The 20,723-nt window shown below is 34.7% G+C and overlaps 1 pseudogene; it reads left to right on the top strand.

Moving 5' to 3' along the window:
- Positions 1–548: 548 nt before the first annotated feature.
- LOC141420092 (U6 spliceosomal RNA) lies at positions 549–648 on the top strand (annotated as a pseudogene).
- Positions 649–20,723: the final 20,075 nt, after the last annotated feature.

A 20,723-nucleotide genomic window follows, 5' to 3' on the forward strand; every position in this document is an offset into this window, starting at 1 on the left:
CTGAATAGGTATATTTGGAACAAAATGTGCATTTCTCCTCCTTGTAAACCCTGATTGGAAGGCAGTATTGCTTTCAAAAACTAACTCAATTGTCACAGAGAAACAATGTGCTAGATGCTACACCTTCTAATGTAAATGGGTTTTTTTTGACAGATTCATGTGCTTCTTTAATTCAGCTGAGTAGGCCTGTTTTGAGAAAAATGAGGTATTCTCCCCCTTGAAAATCCTGTAGGGCAGGCAGTATTCCTTTCTAAAATTTACTCAATTCTTCCAGGGAAACAACATGCTAGATGCTCCTGCTTCTAATTCAGATGGTTTTATTTCGAGAGCAACATGTGTTTCTTCAACTCAGCTGAATAAGTCTATTTGGAACAAAATGTGGCTTTTCCCCTTGAAAACCCTGATGGGCAGGCCGTATTTCTTTGAAAAACTAACTCAATTCTAACACCCTGTACTAGCATCATAGCTAATCATTCTTTATATCCTGAATTCTGAATTTTTGCATCTCTTCTTAATCACCTCCCTGTTACAATCAAGATGTTTCTAGAGCTCACTTCATCACTACATATACTAAAATTGGAATGATACAGAGATCAGCATGGCCCTTGCATGACAATGACACAAATTCAAGAGACATTCTATATTTTCATTACCACTAAACCAACACTCCAGAATATACTCACAGAAACATTACACAAAGATGATGAAGATAACTATAGCCATGAAAGTACGGGAATGAATCAATCTCAGGAGATGAATAGATAAGCAAGTGAAGAATAGAAAAGAAATTAACACACACTCACTACCACAGTCACAGAAAGCAAGAAAATTGCAGAAGTTATCACACAACTCACAATATTAAATTAACCCTCAATGCTAATTGTCTCAAGGCCCCAATCAAATGACATAAATTACAAAGCTCAAATTAAAAGCTAGAGCCTACAGATCATTGTCTACAAGAAATGCATCTAATTGCCAAAAACAAACATTGTTTTAGGGTCAAAAAAGATTTTTCAAGCAAGTTGACCCTGAAAATAAGCAGGAGAAGCAATACTATATTTGATAAAGTAAAATTCCAACCTAAACTTATAAGAAGTGACAAAGGTCACATCACACTAATAAAAAGAGGAAATAACAATTGTTAACTTACATTCACCCAATGTCAGCATACATGACTTTATTAAACAAACACTACTGAACTTTTTTTATTAAATGAAATCCTAAAGCAAAACTCCAAAAATATTACTGAAATTTAAAGCACTGTAGACCCCAACCAACCCCAAGACCAATAAATAAATCATCCAGTCAAAAAGAATCAACAAAGAAACCACAGAATTAAATTATACCATAGAAAAAATGGAATTAACAGACTTCTACAGAGTACTTCATTCAGTAGCAGCACAATGCGTATTTTTCTGAGCATCCCCTGGAACTTTCTTTAAAATAGATAACATTTTAGGACACAAAACAAGTCTTAAAAAATGGGAGAAAATTTAAATTAATCTCTATATCCTGTCAGAGCACAGTGGAACTTAACAAAAGAAGAAACTACAGAAAATATTCATGCACATAGATATTGAACATCATGTTTTCATGTTTCTCATCATATTTTCATGTTTCTCATCATGTTTTTGAATGATGAGAGGGTCATTAAAGTGGAAATAAAACAATTCTGGAATCTAATGAAAGTTAAGACACAACCTACCATATGTTATCAGATACAGCATAAGTAGTTCTAAAGAGAAAGTTTATAGCTATTAGTGGTAGGAAGAGCAATGGATAGCTTAGATTGATTTAACCACAACATATATGAAGGGAAAATAGTAAGGGAAAATCTACACTGAACAATGAAAAGACAACTAAATAATGAAGGACAGGTAAATAAAACAGGATATGTTAATATGAGGGCACTGATGGGAGGACTAGGGTAAATGAAGAGCTTAAAGAGAATGAATATGCTTGATGTACTTTCTGTACATGTGTAAATGTGGAACATAGAAACCTATTGAAGTAGGAAGGAGAATAATGAAGGGACTGAACCAACTTAGGGTAAATTGTACACATATGGACATGTCAAAACAAAACCCCTGTACGGCTATTATGTACTAATAAACATGTTTAAAAAACATTTTTAAATCCTCAAAAAACAATTACTAAAAACACACAGAGAGATTTAAAATAAATTACTTAATGCTGCATCTCAAAGTACTAGGCAAGCAAGAACATGCTAAAGTTAAATTAGAAGACAAGAGATACTTTTAAAAAACAAGGCTGAAATTTAAAAAAATCAAGATCCAAAAGGCTATGCAAGGAATCAAGGCAACCAAAAGTTGGTTTTTTGTAAATATAAGTAATATTTATAGGCCCTTAGCCAATCTGAATAAAAAGAGGAAGAAAACACATGAATAAATAAAATTAGACATGAGAAAGCAGAAATGACAACAAATTTCAATGAAATACAAGTATCACTTGGGAATACATTGAAAATCTGTACACAAAGTGGAAAATTAACAAATATATAAACGCCAAAATGCAGTTGACCATTCAAACTTGAAACCAGAGGACATAATCCATGTAAATAAATCTCTAACAAGCAATAATATTGAATCAGTAATAAAACAGTCTCATAACAAAGAAAAGCCCAGAACTCAATGGTTTATTGGTACCTTTAAAGAAGAACTAATACCAACACTCCTCAAACTTTTCCATAAAATGGAGAGAACAAGAACATTATCAACTCATCCTATGAAGCCAGTATTATATTGATTCTATAAATGGACAAGGATACAACAAACAGAATTATATGCCAATCTCTTAGTGTACATAGATGCAGAATTCTCAATAAAATCCTGGCAAATTGAATTCAACAACACATCAAAAAGATCATTGAACTATATCCAAGTCAGTTTCACTCCAGAGATGCAGGGATGGTTCAACATAAGCAATTCAATAAATGTGAATACAGCAAGTACAAAACACATGGTCAAAGATCACATGACCATCTCAATAGATGAAGGAAGTCTTTGACAAAATTCAGCATCATTTCATGGTAAAAGCTCTGAAGAAACTGGGAATAAGAGGAATGTATCTAAACATAATAAAGGCTATTTATAACCTATAATCATACTAAATGGAGAAAAAGTGAAACCATTTCCTATAAAATCAGGAATGAGGCAAGGATATTCATCCTCCCCATCCTTATGCATACAGCTTACAATTCCTTAGTTGGATTTACCCCTCCATCTATCTCCATTTTTCCCAATCCCAACCTCTTAGAATGACTTCAGAAGTTCTCAACTTTCTGTTTTCATATATGGATACAAAATACATCCACTGTATCCACTCTCACTCCCCTTTCCTTGTACCAATGTCCTTACACAGGTACCCTCCCCCAGAAAAGATTTTTATTGATGACATTCATTTTTTAAAATAGTGTATATTGATAGTCCAAGGGGTTTTGTGGGATGGTAAATGTTCTAAATAAGTTGTTTTCAAAATACCACTTACATCCTTTTTTTGACAAGTATCATAATAGAGCATTTTCAGCCAAAATTACTGAGGTTTCAATTCAAAAATGGTAATGGACTGAGATCAATCTTATGAACCACAGACACAGTTCCCAGAGTGGACTATTTTGCAGGATGGGAAACCTTATACTTAAATTTTTTTGGAATGGAAGTTACATGATCCTTTGCAGTAGAACATAAAATAGCATTGCGATTCAAAATGAATGTGGCTTCAAATTGAAAATGGTGATAGATTGAGATAAAGATGATTAAAAAGGACTGAAGTCCCAGAGTGGAACATTGTGAAGATGGTAAAGCTTGTAATTAAGTTGGTTTTAGAATGACAGTTACATATTTCTTTGCCATACAATATAATATAGCATTATGAACCAAAATGAATGTGGCTTCAATTTGAAAATTCTGACCTATTGAGTTGAATCCTGTGAAACACAGACAATATTCCCATAAGGAACTTTGTGTGGGATGGTGAAGCTTTTCACTAAGTTGTTTTTAGAATGTCATTTACATGTTTCTTTTCAATAGAGAATAATATAACATTATTACTCAAGATGAATGTTCCTTCAATTTCAAAATGTTGATAGACTTAAATAACTACAATGAAACACAGAATTTGCAGAGTGGAACATGGTACAGGATGGTGAAACTTGTAACTAAATTGCTTTTAGAACAGCATAGAGCATAATATAGCATTATGAGCCAAATGAATGTGGTTTCCATTTGAAAGTGGTGAAATATGGAAATGGATCCTATGAAACAAAGGCACAGTTCCCAGAGTGGAACTTTGTGAGAGATAGTGAAACTTCTAGCTATGTTGGTTTAAGAATGGCAGTTACATGCTTCTTTGCAATCAAGCATAATATAGCATTGATGAGCCAAATCACATGTGGCTTCAATGTAAAAACAGTGAAAGATGGAGAGAAATACTATGAAAATTGGGCTCAATTCATAGAGTGGGACATTGTGTGGGGTGGTGAAACTAAGTTATTTTCAGAATGGCAGTTTCATGCTTCTTTTCCACAGAGAGTAATATAGCCTTGTGAGTGAAAATGAATGTCTTCTCAATTTAAAAACAGTAAAAGTTGCAGATAAATTCTATGAACCACAAAGAGAGTTCCCACAGTTGAACACTGTGTGGGATGTTGAAGCTTCTTACTCAGTTGTTCATACAATGGCAGTTACATTTTTCTTTGTCGTGGAGCATAATATAGCATTATGAGACAAAATGAATATGGCCTCATTTTGAAAATAGTGAAAGATTGAGATAATTCCTATGACAGAAAAACACAAGTCCCAAAATGGAGTATTATGCAGAATGGTGTAGCTTCTTACTAAGTTGATTACGTGGCAGTACCAGATTCTTTGCCATAGAGCACACTATAATATTATGACATAAAATGAGTGTGACCTGAATTTGAAAAGGGTTAGTAGTGGAAGTAAATCCTACAAAACACACACACAATTCCCACAGTGGTACATTGTCTAGGATGATGAGCCTTCTAACTAAGTTGGTTGTAGAGTGGCTGTTACATGCTTCTTTGCCATAGATTATTATATAGCATTATAAGCCAAAATGAACTTAAATTCAATTTGAAAATGGTGATAGATGGAGAGAAATTCTATGACACATAGACATAATTTCCAGAGTAGAACATTTTGTAAGATCATGAAGCTTCTAACTAAGCTTATATTAGAATAGCAGTAACTTGCTTCTTTGCCAGAGAGGACAATATAGCACTGAGAGCCAAAACGAATGTCACTACAGTTTGATAACAGTAACAGATTGAGATAAATCCTATAAAACCTATACATGATTCCAGAGTGGGACATTGTGTGGATGGAGAATCTTATAACGAAGTCAGTTTTAGAATGCTAGTTGCATGCTTCTTCGCCATACATAATGATATAGGATTATGAGCCAAACTGAGTGTGGATTCAATTTAAACATGTTGATAGATGGAAAGATATCCAATAAACCACAGAAACAGTTCCCAGAGTAAAACACTGTGTAGAATGGAGTAGCTTCTAAATAAGCTATTTTAAAAAGACAGCAATTACATGATTCCTTGCCATAGAGCAAAATACAGCATTATGAACAAAAGAATGTGACTTCAAATTGAAAAAATTGATAGATTGTGATAAATTCAATGAAAACTTGACCAAATTTCCGAGTGGAAAATTGTACAGGATGGTGAAGGTTCTAACTAACATATTTTTACAATGGCAGGTACATGCTTCTTTGCCATAGAGCATAATGTAACATTATGAGCCAAAATGAATGTGGCTTCATTTTGAAAGTGGTGATAGATTGAGATAAATCTTATGATATTTAGACCAAATTCCCAGAAGAACATTATACAGGATGGTGAACTTGTAACTGACATGGTTTTAGAATGGCAGTTACTCAGTTTTGTTTTGTTTTGTTTTTTGCCACAAACCATAATATTGTATTATGAGCCAAAATGAATGTGGCTTCAATTGGAAAACTGTGACAAATGAAGAGAACTCCTATGGATAACAGACAAAATTCCCACAGTGGATCATTTTCTGGAATGGTAAAGCTTCTACCCACATGGTTTTCACAATGCACTTAACATGCTATTCTACATGTTTGGCTTATAGCATTATAAGCCAAAATACATGGGGTTTCAATTTGAAAAAGCTAGTAGATTGAAGTAAATCCTGTGAAAAGCAGACACAATTCCCACAGTAGGAACATTGAGTGGTATGCTGAAGCTTCTAAGTTGGTTTTAGAATGGCACTTATATGATTTTTGCATTAGAGCATAATATAGCTTTATGAGCCAAAATGAATGTGGTTTCAAATCTTTGGTGAAAGATTGAGATAAATCCAATGAGACACAGAGACAATTCCTAGACTGAAACATTGTGTGGGATGGTCTAACTTCTAAATAAGTTGGTTTTAGGATGGGAGTTACATGCTTATAGAGCAAAATATAGCATTAAGAGCCAAAATGAATGTGTGTTCAATTTGGAAATAGTGACAAATTGTGATAAATTTATGGGAACCAAACTCAATTTGCAGAGTGGAATATTGTATGGGATTTTGAAGCTTCTAACTAAGTTGTTTTCAGAACAGCAGTTACATGACTCTTTGCCATCAAGCATAACATAGCATTATGAGCCAAGTTGAGTAACGCTTTAATTTAAAAATGACCATAAATCCTATGCAACACATACACAATTTCCAGACTGGAACATTGTGCAGTGTGGTGAAGCTTCAAACTGCATTGGTTTTAGAATGACAGTTATATGCTTCTTTACTATTGGCATATAATACAACATTGTTAGCCAAAATGAATGTTGATTCAGTGTGTAAATGTTGATAAATGGAAAATAATCCTATGATATATGACACAATTCCCAGAATAGCACATTTGGAGTAATGGTGAAGCTTCTAACAAAGTTGGTTTCAGAATGACAGTTACATGCTTCTTTGCCATATAGCATAATAGAGCATTATAAGCCAAAATAAAAATGGTTTCAAGTAGAAATTTTTGATAGATGGCATGAAATCTTGTGAAACAGATTCAATTCCCAAGTAGAAATTTCTGTAGGGTGGTGAAGCTTCTAACTAAGTTGATTTTAGAATGGCAATTACTTGCTTCTTTGCCATAGAGCATAGTATTATGTGCCAAAATTCAAGTGGCTTCAATTTGAAAACAGTGAAAATTGAAATATATCCTGTGAAACACAGACAGGATTCCCAGAGAATCATTGTGTGGGATGGTGAATCTTGTAACTAAGTTGTTTTTACAAAGCAGTTAGATGTTTCTTTACCATAGACCATAACATAGCATTGTGCACCAAATAAATGTGGCTTCAATTTAAAAATAGTAATACATGTAGAGAAATCCTAGAACTATAGGCACAGTTCCTAGATTGGAACATTGTACGAATGGTGGAACTTCCATGTTGGTTGGAGAATGGCAGTTACATGCTCCTTTGCAATAGAGCATAGTGTAGTATTATGAGCCAAAATGAATGTTGCTTCAACTTGAAATGAGTGAAAGATGGAGATAAATCCTATGAAACAAAGACCAATTCCTAGAGTGGAACATTATATGGGATGGTGAAGCTGATAACTAAGTTGGTTAAAAAGATGGAGAGAAATCATATGAAATTCAGACAGAATTCCACAAAGGAACATTGTATGGGATGGTGAAGCTTCTAAGTTAATTTTAGAATGGCACTTGCATGCTTCTTTGCCATAGAGCATAACATAACATCACGAGCCAAAACGAATGAGGCTTCAACTTGAAAATGATAACAAATGTCAAGAAATCCTGTGAAAAACAGACTCAGTTTCAAAGTGGAACCTTGTGTGGGATGGTGAAGCATCTAACTGAGTTGGTTTTCAATGGCAGTCACATGCTTCTTTGCCATATAGCATTATGGGACAAAATGAATGTAGCCTCAATTTGAAAATGGTTTCCAATGAAACACTGACACAATTCCTAGAGGAAAACGTTGTGTGGTATGGTGAAGCCGCTAAGTATCTTGTTGTTAGAGTGGCAGTTACATTCTTCTTTACCATAAAGCATAATACAGCATTATGAGCCAAAGTGAATGTGACTTCAAATTGAAAACAGTGATAGATGGAGAAAAATCTTATGAAACACAATTCAGTTTCCATAGGGGAACATTGTTCAGGATGCTGAACATTCTAACTTGATTTTAAAATGACACTTACATACTATTTGCCATAGAGCATAATTTAACTTTACAGATCAAAATGCATGTGGCTTCAGTTTGAAAACAGTGATAGGTGGAGATAAATTATATGAAAAACTGACTCAACTCTAAGTGTGGAACCTTGTACCTGAAAGGTGAGATATCTAAGTTATTTTTAGAATGACACTTACATCCTTCTTTGCCATAGAGCATAAAATAGCATTTGGAGCCAAAATAAATGTGGCTTCAATTTGAAAACAGTGATATATGGAGAGAGATCCCATGAAACACAGACCAAATTCCAATGTAGCGAAAATGACTGTGGCTTTAATTTGAAAATGGTGATAGATTGTGATAAAGCTTAAGAAAAACAGATTCAATTCCCAGACTGGAACATTGTGCCAGATGGTGAAATTTCTAAATAAGTTGATTTTAGAATGGCAGTTAACAAATTTCTTTGCCATAGAGCCAGTTTGTCCTCTGGAAAGCTGTTTTTCTTTTTTCTCCCCACTTCCTTTCTCCCAATAGGGAAAAGTAAAGATGCAACACAGAGTACTGCAGAATGAGTTGTGTAAGAATCTGGGATGTCCTGCATCTGCCATATTATGCAGACACTAAACTGCAGAATATTGCCTACTTCTGCCTTGCTGGAGCTGACCCAATCTACCTGAGTGAATATGCAACCCAGCCAGGTCAGTGTAACACATCACCTGCCCAGAAGGGAACCACACACTCTAGCACAGCTGGTAGGCATATTGAAAACCCCTGGAAAAAAAAAACTAGTGGCCAAATAAATGAAAGGAGCCATCCACCTCTGCCTTGTGGGGATGGGGTGGAATGCTGATATGACTTAGCCTGTGTGCAAGCTAACCATGTGTGTGGGGGGCATAGCAGAACACTGACTTGACCTAGCCCATGTTTGGGTGGGCTGGATTGCTGAGCTGGCCTAGCTTGAGTGGTGGCACAGTGAAACAGTTGCAGTATGGTGAAAACAACACCTTAGAAAAACTGGTAGTGAACTGTAGGGTGACTGACCAAAAAGCTCAATGCTAGTTTGGCCTGTGCGCAGAAAGGACTGGTGACTGATCACAAACCAGCTCCTGACAGGTTCACTTCAGAGAACGTGCCTGCACTACATTGTCCATCCCACCAAGGAAAACTTGGGCTCAAATGCCCTGAGTAGATTCTTCCCAGAGATGTCTGATAGGGAGGGGGAACATCCATTGCCAGAAAGCCCAGCATACCAACCTTAAGAAGGCACAGAGACACTAGGAAAGCCCCTATCAAAAGTGTCAGAACCTGGATTTGAAATCAGAGGAAAGAGTCCAGAACTTTCAGCCAACTGATTTTTTTCTTTTCTATTTACTATTTTTATTTTTATTATTTTTATCTTTATTTTTCCTAGCTTCCTTTTTTCTTTTCATTCTGCTGTAACCTATCTCCCTCTTCCATTCTGTCCAAATATAAATTTGCTTATCTTACTCTTGCCCCACTTTCTTTTCTCTCCCTCATTTTTCATCTTTTTTTCTTCTGTCCTCTCCATTCTTCTCCTTTCCTTCCTCTCTTCCACCTACCTTTCCCCTCAATGCCCCACCTCCTTCACACTCAACACTCACTGAATAGTCTACTATGCCAACTTTACGCATTATCCTCATCCTTCCTATTCCCCTGAGGTCTCTGACAATTAGCACCTTCCACTCAACAAAAGATCTACACCTTTACACACATTAGGGCCCCATTACCCTACAGTCCCCATATCTCACATCTCTTCTGCCCCTTGTCCCATACCTCTCCCTGCCCCTTCTTTTAGCACCACCTTTTCAATTACCCAAGTATTTATTACTATTCAAACAACTGTTATCTTACCAATACCTGCTGCTGATAGATTATATCACTAGGTGGGGTGTATATATTACGTAAAAACTGGTTTGTCATTGAATTTATTAACTTATTTCCTAGTTATAACTCCAGGTCAGAGAACAGAAATATACATCAACCTAAATAACAACTAAGCTTGTCAGAGCATAGAAATAAAGTCAAGGAAAATAAATCAGGTGACTAAAACTCTCAACTAACTAATCAACATTATGAGCAAATCACAAAATAGGAACATGGGGAGAAAAAGAAGACAATGAAATACACCTCCTCAAAAGTTTAACTATAACATAATTGAAGATTTGATATACAGTGAAGGAGATGAATCCTCAGTTGCTGACATCAGAAGAATGATTATGAGAATGTCCAATGAATTTAAAGAGAAGATTTGAGAAAACATGCAAAAACAACTCAACAAAAATCAAGAGAACATGGATTAAAAAAACATGAGAAGACACAGAAACAACTAAATGGACTCAGAGAATATTTCAACAAACTCCAAAATGAAACAATGGAGACTATAAAAAAAATTAGAGGTAAGGGCAGAACAGGTTCTGCCTGGAAGTGAGTGGGGGGAGGAGAGGGTGGGGAAGGGGGCCAGTGGGGATAAATGACTCAAAAAATGTATGCATATGTGAATAAATGAATAATTTTTAAAAAAGAAATGAAGACAACACAAGGTATGGAAGAGGAGTATAACAAGGATATGGAAAGTCTCAGAAAAAAAATAGACAAACAGAAATCCTGGAAATAAAAAGTCCCTTAAATCAACTAAAAAATACAGTTGAAAGCCACTCCAGCATATTGGAACAAGTGGAAAACAGAATTTCAGGGATCAAAGACAAATACATATTAAAGAAAATCAGAAGAGTCCTTAGACAAAAGACTCAAGAGCTGCAAAAGGAGAACACAAGAACACAGAGATTCCACCAAAAGACCAAACCTGCAAATCATGTCCATTGAAGAAGGAAAAGAAGTCCAATTCAAAGCTATATGTAATATATTCAACAAAATAATTGAAATTTCCTAAAAATCTTGAGAAAGAGATGCCCAACCAGGTACAGGAAGTCAGTAGGACACCAAACATTCATGACCAAAACAGAACCTCTCCACAGCATATTATAGTTAGAACAATTAGCACACAGAAAATGAGGAAAGAATATTGAAGGCTGTAAAAGAGAAAAATCAAATAACATAAATTAAACCCATCAAAATAGCAGCAGATTTCTCAACAGAAACTTTAAAAGCAGGAAGGGCATGTAGTGTGATGTTTCAAGCACTGAAAGAAAACAATTTAGCCCTAGGATACTCTACTCAGCAAAGCTATCATTCAAAATTGAAGGGGGAATAAAAATCTTGCTGGATAAACAGAACCTAAAATAATACATGACCAATAAACCACCATTACAGAAGATCTTGGAAGGAATCCCACACACAGATTAAAAAAATAATAATAACCATGAAAGGATGGGAATAATTAAACCTCAAGAGATGACTACACAAATAATCAGAGTACCATAGAGCTACTTATATACACTCAAAGCATTACACAACAAAACAACTCTATAGCAAGAATCATCACATTTCTTGCAATATTAAAATTGAATTTAATGAACTCAACTCCTCCACACTAATAAAAGGAGCAATACATCACGAAGAAATAACAATCATTAATTTATATGTGCCCAATGTTGGTGCACCCAACTTGATTAAACACACTATTGGATTAAAAATACTGATAGACCCCAATACAGTGGTGGTGGGAGACTTCAGTACTCCTTTATCACTAATAGATAGGCCATCCAGACAAAGAAACTCTAGAATTGAATGACACCATAGAGATAATGGACATCTACAGAGTATTCCATCCTGCAACAGCACAATATACGTTCTCAGTAGCCCATGGAAGCTTCTTCAAAATATACCATGTTTTAGGTATCAAAGCAAGTCATAACAAATGTAAGACAATTGAAATTATCCCCTGCATACTGGCTGAACACAATGCAATAAAGCTAGAATTCAACAACAAAAGAAATGGCGGCAAGTAATCAAACAACTGGAGCCTGAACAACACAATGTTCTATGATGAGTGGGTCATTGAAGAAATAAGGAAATAAATAAAAAAGCTTCAGGAACTTAATGAGAGTGAAAGCACAAATTACCAGAACTTATGGGACACACCAAAGGCAGTCTTAAAGGGAAAGTTTATGACCATGAGTGCATGAATTAAAAACACAGAAAGATCTCAAATAAATAACTTAATGTTGCATCTCAAACTCCTAGAAAAACAAGAACAAGCTAAATCCAAAACTAGCAGAAGGAGAAAATAATAAAAAAGAGGGCCAAAATCAACAAAATACCACAAAATAATCAATGAAACAAAAGGCTGGTTCTTTGAAAAGATAAACAAGATCAGCAAGCCCCTGACAAATCTGACTGAAATGAGGATAGGAAAAGACACAAATTAATAAAATTAGAAATAAAAAGGGGAAATAACAACAAACACCAAATAAATGAGGGATTTATGAAGGACTACTTTGAAAATCAATATTCAAATAAACTGGAAAATCTAGAAGAAATGGACTAATTTCTAGATACATATGACTCCCCAAAACTGAACCAAAAGGATATTAATCAAGAAAACAGATCTATAACATGGAATGAAATTGAAGGAGCACAAAAGGGCCTCTCCAAAAGGAAAAGTCCATAATCTGAAGGATTCACTGTTAAATCCCACCAGAACTTTAAACAAGAACTAATACTAACACTCCTCAAACATTTCCATGAAATAAAAAGGTATGGAATACACAAAACTCATTGTATGAAGTATGTATTACATCATCTCTAAACTGAATAAGGGCAGAACAAAAAAGGATAATTACAGGAAAATCTCTTTAATGAACATAGATGCAAAAATCATCAATAAAATATTGGCAAACCAAATTCAACAGCATATCAAAAAGGATCATGTGTGATAATCAATTTGGTTTTATCCTAGGGATGCAGGGATGGTTCAACACATGCAAATCATTAATTGTAATACAGCATATTTACAGAAGCAAAGATAAAACCCACATAATCATCTTAATAGATGCTGAAAAAGCCTTTTATAAAATTCAATATACTTTCATCGTAAAAGCTCTGATGAAACTAGGAATCAAAGAAATGTACCTCAACATAATAAATGATATATATGAGAAGCATATAGCCAACATCATACTACATGGGGAAAAACTGAAAACATTATGTCTAAAGTCAAGAATAAGGCAAGGGTGTCCACTCTCTCCTCTCTCATTCAACATAGTCTTGGAATTTCTAGACATAGCAATAAAACAGAAGGAAATGCAAATTGGAAAGGAAGTAATCAAAATACCCCTATTTGCAGACATCAGGATCTTATACATAAAAAATCCAAAAAACTCTTAGACACCATAAACAGCTTCAGCAAATTTGAAGAATGCAAAATCAATCTAACAAAAAATTAGTAGCCTTTCATACAGCAACAACAACAATGAAGAGACTAAGAAAGAATATAGGAAAATAATTCCATTTACAATAGCCTCATAAAAATAAAATACTTAGGAATAAACTTAACAAAGGATGTGAAAGATGTCTAAAGGAAAACTATAAACTACTGAAGGTAGAAATCAAAGAAAACTATAAAAGATGGAAAGATCTCCCATGCTCAAAATTGATAGAATCAACATAGTGAAAATGGCTATATTACCAAAGCAATCTACATGTTCAATACTATCCTGATCAAAATTTCAATGACATTCATCAGAGAGATTGAAATAGCAACCCTAAAATTCATTTGGAAGCACAAAAGACCACAAGTAGCCAAGGCAATACTGAGCAAAAAAGAGCAAAACTGGAGATATCACAATACTTGACATCAAACTATACTAAAGAGCCATAGCAAAAAAAAAAAACAGCATGATACTTGCACAAAATCAGACACAATTACCAGTGGAACAGAATAGAACACCCACACATGAATCCACACAGCCATGCCCACCTTTTTTTTGACAAAGGTACCAAAAAAGATATGATGGACAAGACACAACCTCTTCAAAAACTGCTGCTGGGAAAACTGGGCAACTGTATGTACAAAACTGAAATGACATCCATGTCTGTCACCCTGTACAAGTATCATCTCAGCATGGATCAAGGGCTTTAAAAAAGACTGGAAACTCTGAAGCTAGTGCAGGAAAGAGCAGAGAATACACTAGAAGCAATAGGCATAGGCAATGACTCCCTCAATAGAACTCAATGGGTCAGCAACTAAGAGAAAGGAATGACAAACAGGACTACATGAAATTAAAATGCTTCTGCACAATGAAAGAAGTGGTCTCTAAATTAAAGAGGCTGCCCACAGAATGGGGAAAAATTCTTTGCCAGCTATACATCTGACAAGGTTTTGATAATCAGAAACTAAAAAATTCAACTAAGAGTTAAAAAGCTTTTTTAAAAAATTAAACTAAAATGAGCTTAAAAAAATCAAATCTCCAAGAATCATTGACCCAATGAAGAAATAAGCAAAAGAACTGAACAGAGCTTTCTCAAAGAAAGAAGTCCAAATGGCTAGAAAACACATAAAGAAATGATCAACATCCTTGGCTATAAAGGAAATGCAAACCAAAACCATGTTAAGATTCGACCTCACTCGTGTTAGAATGGCTACCATCAAGACCCCAATGAACAACAAATGTTGGAGAGGATGTGGGAAAAAAGGAACCCTCATACACTGTTGGTGGTAATGTAAATTAGTACAACCACTATGAAAAACAGTATGGAGGCTCCTCAAAAATCTAAAAATAGAACCACTATCCAGCAGTTCCACTTTTAGGGATATATCCAAAGGAATGAAAGTCAGGTTATGATAGGGCACCTGCACACCCATCTTTATTGAAACATTATTCACAATAGCTAAGCTTTGGAAACAGCCAAGATGCCCCACTACTGATTAATGTATTCATAAAATGAAGTATTTATATACAATGGAATTTTATTAAGCCATAAAGATGAATGAATTTTTGTGGTTTACAGGTAAATGGATGGAAGTGGACAAGATCTTCATAAATGAAGTTAGCAAGGTTCAGCAGACCAAAAGCTGCATGTTTTCTCTCTTATGTGCAGTATAGCCATCATAGAAATGAAGCAATATTCTGAAAAACAAGTCACACTACAGGGAGGTCACATATGAGAAGGGGGGCAGGTAAAAGAAGGAAGTTAAGGTGAATGTGGTTGATGTACTCTCTATACAAAAATGAATATAGAATTTTTAAACTGGTTGAAACAACCATAAAGAAAGGGACTATATTAGAAAGAAGAAAAATAGAGGAAATAAACTAAATAGGGATATAATACATATACACATGAAAGTGCCACAAGGAAACTCCCTGTGTTTTAAACAAACAAAAATGTGATTTCTTTTTTCTTTCTTTTGCAAAATCAGTGAACAGGCAGGCAGAACAGGTCCTACCTGGAAGGTTGATAACAGTGGGAGAGGGGACAAGGTGGGAAAGGGTGTAGGAGGGTAAATATGGTGTAAATACTATGTACACATGAATGTAAGTGGAAAGAGGTACCTGTTGAGACTATTCCAGGAAGAGGGGGAGGGTGTGATTAAGGAGAAAGGTGGAGGGAGTGAATTCAAGTATGATATATTTGATATATTGTAAGAAATGCCACAATGTACCCCTACCCCACACAACAATAAAAAAAGGCAATTAACATTCAGAGTTTTTATTGGAAGGGTTTTTTTTGTAAGTCCTGCCATTTTTGTAGTATTTGATTCTTTCTTCCTCCTCATTTGCTTATCTACTCATCTAAAAAGATTTAATTTTTTGGATATATTTATACTTGAATTTATCTCTTTCTGTTTATAATTCTTTTGATATCTTTTGCAGTGCTGGTTTAGGGGTCATAAATTACTTTAGTTTTTGTTTATTGTGAATGCTTATTTCTGTGTGTTGGATGGGTGGGAGTTATTTTATTTCAGTGCTTGAAATACGTAATTCCATGTCCTCTTGTTTCTGTTAAAAATATCTACTATTCTTCTGATGGACTTCTGTTTATAAGTCACTTGGTGTTTCACTCTTGCAGCTTTCTGTATTCTTTCCTTGAACTGCATGCCTCATGATTTAAGTCTAATACAATGTTAGTGGATTATTTTCTGACCTAGAAGATTTGAAGTCCTAAAAACCTTCTAATCTAGGTTGATCATCTCATTCTCAAGATTTTGGAAGTTTTCTACTCTTATTCTGTTGAATATATTTTCATACCTTTAGCTTGCATCTCTTCTCCTTCAATGTCCATGAATCATAGTTTTGGTCTTTAAGTGGTCCCCCAAAGGTCTTATATAGCTCATTGTACTTATTTCATTATTTTTCTTTAATCTTCATCTGCATGTTCTAACACACGTACATTGTCTTGAAGCCCTGTTATCCTGTCTTCAGTTAGATCCAGATACAGGAGATGATTTCAACTGAGTTATTTTATTTGACCTATTGAACTTTTCATAATCAGAATTTGTTTAATTTTTGTCAGCTTTCCTATACCTTTATTTAGTTCCTCTTTAATATCCTGCTTTGTGGTCCATGTTTCATTTTGCTCTATATTTCAATTTTCTTGGAATTCATACAAGTAATTATTCCTCTCATCTTTCATTTAATTGATCATTCTTAAAAGAACTTCTTAAAAATCTTCGTCAGAGAATTCATCCATTTTTCTAGAACTAGTGTTTATTACTATAGAGTTTTTGAAGTTTCAAGGAGTCATGTTGCATTGGTTTTATTTTTTCACATTTCCTGTGTTTCTGTTATGGGGATTGCTCATCTAAGGCTACATCATGATTTCAAAGTTTGGTTCACTTTTTAATAACATTTTAGTAGCATGTATTGATTCACAGGAGTGGTTTCAATGTGACATTTCCTTATGTGCTTACAATGTATCATGGTTAGGTTCACCCTCACCAACATTCTCCCTCATCGTCCACTTCTCCTACTTAAAATGATTTCAACTGATTTCTTTGTTCTATTTTCATACAAATGTATCAAGTTCACCAACCATATTGATGCTCCTTTGCCCTCTCCATTCATCCTTCCCCTTCTCACTACTACCCACCCCTAACAGGCCCTATTTTACATTCTTGTCCTTCATTTTGTAAGTGTATATTTATTATTCAAAGGGATTTGGCCATGGTATTATACTTGTAAATATGCTGTTCTTTAGTCAGATTAACCTCCTTTATCACCTTCCCTTATCATTTACCCCTTATTATTCAACATATTTTACTATATTTTTATGCCCTTTATTATTCAGCAGATTTTACTGTATATATGATCATGTTTGTATTTGTGTATATGTTTACATTTTGGGTCTGTCTTCCATTTATCAGAGAAAACATGTAATCTTTGTCTTTCTGAAACTGGCTTACTTCACTTAATATGATGACCTCAAGTTCCATCCATGTACCTACAAACAATATAATTTCATTCTTCATGATTGACTAATATTCTACTGTTTGCAAATACCACATTTTCGTAATCTATTCATCAGTTGTAGGACAAATGGACTATTCTATCACTTGGTTATTGTGAATAACATTGCAATAAAAATGGGTGTGCAAGTGTCTTTATTGTATCCTGACTTGTATTCTTTCAAGTGTATGCCTAAAAATGCTATTGCTGAATTGTATCATAGTTCTATTTTTAATTTTTTGAGGAACCTGTGTACTGCTTTCCACAGAGGTTGCATGAATGTACATTTCCTCACACAGTGTATAAAGATTCCTATTTTACTGCTTTCTTGCTAAAATGTGTTGTTGTGTTCTTGATAGCAATATTGATCAAGGTGAGGTGAAAAATTAATGTGGTTTTGATTTGCAATTTATTTATGGCCAGAGATGATGAGCATTTCTTCATGTATTTTATGGCCATTTGTGAATCTTCTTCTGAAAATTATTTGTTCATTAGGTTGTTGATTTTTTTGGGAGTTGTATTTCTTGTGGTCCATGTATATACTGTTTATTAACCCCTTGTCACATGTATACCATTTTGTGGTCTGTCTCTTCACTCTGGTGTCTGTTTCTTTGCAGTGCAGAAACATTTTAATTGTTTCAGTCATTTGTCAATCCTTTCTGTTAATCACTGTGCCACTAGAGTTCTATCCAGGAAATAATTGCCTATGCCTGTATGTTTCAGTGTTTTCCCTATCTTAGCTGTTGTAATTTCAAAGTTTTAGGTTTTACATTAAGGTTGCAATCTACTGTGAACCTATATTAGTACAAGGCATAAAACAGGGATCCAATTTCAGTCTTCTGCATGCAAATATCCAGCTTTTCCAGCATCATTCATTAAAGAGTCTGTATGTATGTTTGGGGGTCTTTTGTCTAAAATTAGATGACTATAGCTGCCTGAATTTATGTCTGAGTGTTCTATTCTGTTCCATTGGTCTTTATGTCTGTTTTGGTGCAGTATCATACTGTTTTTGTTGCTATCCCTCTGTATCATAATTGAAGCCAGGTATTGTGATACCTCCATCATTTCTCTTTTACTCAGGATTGCATTGGCTATTTGAGGTCTTCTGTACTTCCAAATGAATATTTGGATTTATTTATTCTTTGAATAAATAAATAAGATTAACAGACCCCTGGCAAACCTGACTAAAATGAGGAGAGAAAAAACCCAACTCTATAAAATCAGAAATGCAAAAGGGGAGATAACAACAAACATCATGTAAATCCAGAAAATCATCAGAGACTACTTTGAGAACCTATATTTTAATAAATTTGAAAATCTTCAAGAAATGGACAGATTTCTAGATACTTATGACCATCTAAAAGTAAACCAAGAGGACATTGATCACCTTAATAGATCTATACAACAAAATGAAATTGAAGGAGCAATGAACAGTGTCCCAAAAAAGAAAAGTCCAGGACATGATGGATTCTTTGCTGAATTCTATCAGACATTTAAAGAAGAATTAATACCAACCCTCCTTAAACTGTTCCACAAAATAGAAAGGGAAGGAACACTGCCTAATTCATTCTATGAAGCCAGTATTACAGTCATCCTGAAACCAGACAAAGGCACCTCAAAAAAGGAGAACTATAGGCTAATCTCTTTAATGAACATTGATACAAAAATCCTCAATAAAATAATGGCAAACCGAATCCAACAACACATCACAAAGATCATTCACCATGACCAAGTCGGTTTCATCCCAGGGATGCAGGGGTGGTTCAACATATGTAGATCTATAAATGTAATACAGCACATTAATAAAGCAAAATCAAAAACCACTTGATCATCTCAATAGATGCAGAAAAAGCCTTTGACAAGATTCAACACCACTTCATGATAAAAGCTCTAAGAAAATTAAGAATAGAAGGAAAGTACCTCAACATTGTAGAGGCTATATATGACAGACCTACAGCCAGCATCATACATAATGGTGAAAAACTGAAACCATTTCCCCTAAAATCAGGAATGAGACAAAGGTGCCCACTATCCCCACTCTGATTCAACATTGTCCTGGAATTCTTAGCCAGAGCAATTAGGCAAGAAGAAGAAATAAAAGGAATATAAATAGGTAAAGAAACTGTCAAAATATCCCTATTTGCAGATGATATGATACTATACCTTAAAGACCAAAGAAATCTCTACCCAAAAACTCCTAGACACCATAACCAGATACAGCAAGATGGCAGGATACAAAATCAATTTACAGAAATCATTATCTTTTCTATACACCAATAATGAACAAACTGAGGATGAATATATGGAAACAATTTCATTTACAATAGCCTCAAAAAAAATCAAATAACTAAGAGTAAACAAAGGATGTGAATGACCTGTACAAGGAGAAGTACAAAGCCCTGAATAAAGAGATTGAGGAAGACTACAGAAGGTAGAGAGATCTCATGTGCTCATGTGCTCATGGATTGGTACAAGAACATAGTAAAAAATGGCTATACTACCAAAAGCAATCTACATGTTTAATGCAATTCCCATCAAAATCCCAAAGACATTCATCACAGGGATTGACAAATCTACCCTACAATTCATTTAAAAACACAAGAGATCACAAATAGCCAAGGCAATACTCAGCAAGAAGAACAATGCTGGAGGTATTACAATACCCTACCTCAAACTATATTACAAAGCAGTACCAAAAAAACAGCATGGCACTGGCACAAAAACAGACATGAAGACTGGTGGAACAGAATAGAAAACCTGGATATGAATCCACACAACTATGCCCAGCTTATTTTTGACAAGGGCACTAAAAATATATGATAGAGAAAAGACAGCCACTTCAACAAATGTTATTGGGAATAGTGGTTATCCCTCTGCAAAAATCTGAAACTAGATCCATGTTTATCATCCTGTACTAGTATCAACTCAAAATGAATCAAGGACCTTAATATCAGACTTGAAACATGAAGTTGGTACAGGAAAGAGCAGGAAACACTCTGGAAGTAATAGGTACAGGCATGGACTTCCTCTATAGAACCCCAGCAGCTCAGCAACTAAGAGAAAGTAGAGACAAATGGGACTTCATAAAACTAAAAAGCTTCTGCACAAGAAAAGAAATGGTCTCTAAACTGAAAAGACTACTCACA

Source organism: Castor canadensis, chromosome X, assembly GCF_047511655.1.
Source record: "Castor canadensis chromosome X, mCasCan1.hap1v2, whole genome shotgun sequence".
Taxonomy (NCBI): Eukaryota; Metazoa; Chordata; class Mammalia; order Rodentia; family Castoridae; genus Castor; species Castor canadensis.